Source organism: Solanum tuberosum, unplaced genomic scaffold, assembly GCF_000226075.1.
Source record: "Solanum tuberosum cultivar DM 1-3 516 R44 unplaced genomic scaffold, SolTub_3.0 scf00484, whole genome shotgun sequence".
Taxonomy (NCBI): Eukaryota; Viridiplantae; Streptophyta; class Magnoliopsida; order Solanales; family Solanaceae; genus Solanum; species Solanum tuberosum.
The window spans coordinates 310569-314575 of NW_006239414.1; the positions used below are offsets into that span (position 1 = coordinate 310569).

The 4007-nt window shown below is 30.7% G+C and overlaps 1 long non-coding RNA gene across 1 annotated transcript; it reads left to right on the plus strand.

Moving 5' to 3' along the window:
* Window positions 1-475: 475 nt before the first annotated feature.
* LOC102593871 (uncharacterized) lies at window positions 476-3644 on the plus strand. The gene is made up of 4 exons (XR_368686.2): window positions 476-672; window positions 893-1017; window positions 3282-3350; window positions 3463-3644. It is a non-coding gene; the product is annotated as an uncharacterized lncRNA (long non-coding RNA).
* Window positions 3645-4007: the final 363 nt, after the last annotated feature.

A 4007-nucleotide genomic window follows, 5' to 3' on the forward strand; every position in this document is an offset into this window, starting at 1 on the left:
CCTTCTACCTTAGTTGAGTCCGGGTTCCCAAAGGATGTATTTCATGAGATGGAAACCTTCAACCATAGTTGAGTTCGGGTTTCTTGTAGCAATCTCCTTATCCCATAACTATGTGCCCTCATAGGTATTTATCTAGTGGATCCACCTAAGCTAAGAGTATGCACTACAAGAAAATGCTTCATTAAGGACCAACATTTAGCGACGAGCTAATAATCTGGTCCCTGAAAGTACACATATAAGGACTAGTTTTTATATTGGTCCCTAATTTTCTATTTTGTTTGGTTAACTAGCGAAAGGAATTAGTTTGGTCGTCAGAATAGTACAGTTCCGGGTCCCTAATGCTCTAAATTAAGCGGGATTAAACGCGCTAATATTTTAAGCCACTAAAATGGTTTTCAGAACAGCAAAAAATTAAAGTATTTTGAACAGTTTTAATTTAAGAAATAGAAGAAAGACCCCTCAAAGTCTCTTTATTTTTTTGTTTCCCGTAAAACCCTAAACTCGTCTTTTTGTTACCAAAGCGGCGATATCTCTCTATTCTTTGGTTTTCACTGCCATTTTCTTGCCCGTTTCCTCAATCAAAGTGAAGATTTATTTCCTCCACCATTGATGTATGCCGTTATTCCGCTATGTCGGTCACTGGTTATCACAAATGCAAAGCTTTTCTTCTTGGTTAGTGCATTTTCTTTTGGTGTTTTTGATTTTTTGTTTACAGAATCATAATTTGCTTGTCCTATAGCAGCTAGTATGTATAGGTTGTTTAATTTGGTCCAACTAGATTAATCTCTTTATTGAGGTAACTTAATATATTTTTTAGGGTATTCCTAAAGTTAGATTTCATGTTAAAGTTTGGTTTTTTAATCACCCTATTTTTTAATAATTCTGGTTGCAGATGAACAAAACCTCAAATGGATGAAAGAGTAACACCTATGAATCTGCACGAAAAGCACCCATATCTTGTTCAAATCAAGTCCTGTAAAATTGCTTCTATTAAGCATTTTATTGGCATGTTAAAAGGTATATTTTAAGTACAATTGAAGTATATACTGTTATTCACACTGCTTTATTTTTCTCTTGTGTGCAAATAAGTAATATCCGAACTTCCGAATAGAAATAGGTTGTTTATGGAGGATTAGTGGCCTGGTAGCATATTCCATTAATTGCACCTGCTAAGGCTCTAAGAGTTTTACAAAAACAGAGGCAGATGATGATATGGTGTTAGACTATTGAACGAATATACATAATAATGACGATTTACATTTATTTAAAAAACAAAAATAGAAAGATTTATTTTTGGATGAAAGACGAATAAATGAACTAGGATTCTAAGATGTAACGGTGACTCCTCTAGGGATATGGGTTGGGTGACGATGTGAAACATGGTAATGAAATCATAACACAAAAGGTTGTCATAAATCATAAGATATAAGTCATTTTTGATGAAGGATCTGAATTAGATTTTTGAATTTTGGACAACATGAATGAATAACAAGACTCAGTACTTAGCTAGTTGTATTTTCTCTTCGAACAGTCGTTTTGTAATAGTCTGTGAACTGTAATGATGACTTTGATCATAAGTTTACTCTATGCCTGGTAGTAAAAGATATAGTGAGTGAAAAATCCTTGTTAATACTTTCTATATACTATATACAACACAAAACAAGTCATTCAATGAATGATAATGTATTATACGGTGCGAATAAGATGTAGCACATCTATACTAGTACCATCTTTATTGCAGCTTCTGTGATATCTTATACTACTATACAAAGATTATCACAATAGATGTATGGATAGATTCCCATAAGAATTATATATGGCTTTATACTAGCTTTTTTATTTTATAATTCATGTGTATTTTTTATTATTATTATATTATATGAATTTGGTCCTTTCCTTGTGTGCTATTTGTTTATTAAAGCCAAGTATATCTGAAGTTTTGTTTTGATACTGAGATTTGTTTACTGTTACTCTTAACAAAAGGGCTCATTTATATGCTGTCTTGATTATTATGCCATTGGATAAATGTTTGAACCCTCTGAAGACTTACTGCATGATCAGTAATGGAGTTTTGCTAGAGATACTAAACATGCCATTTTATCAAGTTTGATTTTCTTTTTTATCTTTTCCAAACACCACAAAAAATGGAAAAAGAGCTTAAAATTCAAAAACACTTAAAATAAGTCAATTCAAACACCCTCTAAATAGAATAAGTCCATTACAATATGGAGTCTTATTGAACTCAGGTATTACTAAATGAATTTAAAGAACTACTGAACCAGAAAAATTAAGTTATACAAATATTTATTTCATACAGAACTTGAACAGTTGATTAGCAGTTGAAAAATTCTCACTAGTATCTTGAAGTTTTAATTTGTTCTAACAAACCAGCAACCTTTTTTTATTTGTTGTTTTTGTCTATTTCATAATTGATAACCTTCATATTTATGAAAAATCAAGTGAAAATTTTATTCTTCTCTAGACTATTTTATAATTATTTGTCTCTAGAATGACATTCTTGAATATGATGTTCATGTGTTTATATGCTTCGCATCACGTTTACAAGGTTGGAATATTCATGTACTCCTCAATTATGGGTGTTCTTCAGAGAAAACAAATCACTGAGTTCTTTTCTTCTGAAATTTGATTCTAGTGCAACGATGGAGTCATTATTTAGCTTATGAGCTTTGGGAATGTATAACTATTGGTTGAAATGCTGCTTCATAATGTCTTTTAAGACATTAGAATATACACCCCGCTAATTTTTACTTTCTCACACAAAACCTCCCTTCTTCTCGCCTTTTTTATTTATTTATTTTATACTTCAAAAAAGTTTTTATTGTGAAACTCATTCTCCACGTTTATTTTCTTATATATATATAACATTTGATTGTGTATGTTATGCCATTCATCTTTATTGTTATTCATTTGCCTTAGGAGAAGAGCTTTGGTTCTATGAACAAATAAACTAAGAGAAGCTTTAATGGTAGGAAGAATGAAACAAGTATAAGATGTTCTCCTTCATAATTATGAAAAAATGAATATCCTATCGAAATTTTTAAAACTAAATAAAAGCTCACATAAAGTTGTTTATCATTCATCTCAAGTTTTCTCTGCAACTAGGATGTTGTGCTTTCTCATATCAAAATCAATTAGAACATCTTTGATTTGAATTATAGTATTGATGTTGATTACTCAGATAAGTTACTGTTCTAGAATTAAAAAAATTATCACCTCTATATACATGTTTTTCCTAATCGTCATTGTTTGTATTCTTGCAGCCCCTTCTTGTTGGTGTTTAATTTTTGAAGTATATACACTTATCATTTCTGAATTTAAACTTTATTCTGGTAAGCGTCTAAGCCACTGCTAAACTTGTATTAATAGAGTAAGTTTTTAACAGTTTTTTTAATTCGAACTTTATAGTTTTTCTAAAGAGAAATTATGTCTACATTTTTTCAGGGTTTGAGGATTTTCAAGAGATGCAAGATTTGAAGACTTTGCAAGTTAACAAATTGACTATTATTTAGCTAGGGACTATTGGAAAATACAATATATTTTTAATAGATGCTATGTTCTTTTCTTAGAAAAAGTATAAACAACGTTGTGATACTGGTGTTTTGTCTATATAATATATGAAAGCATCCTATTATTTATAATTTTTTTCTATGTGCATTTGATTATGTGTATTGAAAATAGATCAATTAAAGAGCACATATAAATTCACGGACCACATATATGGTCCCTAAAACACCTGTAAGGGTGTAAGGATCAAAATATTTTGGTTGATTTCTAGTCTGTTAGGAACAAGCAGAACTGGTCTTAAAAAAGGTATTAGTCACCACATGATTTATGTTTAGGCACCAGAAATGCAGTCCCTAAAAGTGTTTAGGGACTAGAATTTTTTCAGTCGCAAAATCATTTTAAGGACCAGAAAGTTATACTGGTCGCTATTCACTTATAGTGACCAGATATTTTTGGTCGCAAATGACTTTTAGGGACTATTT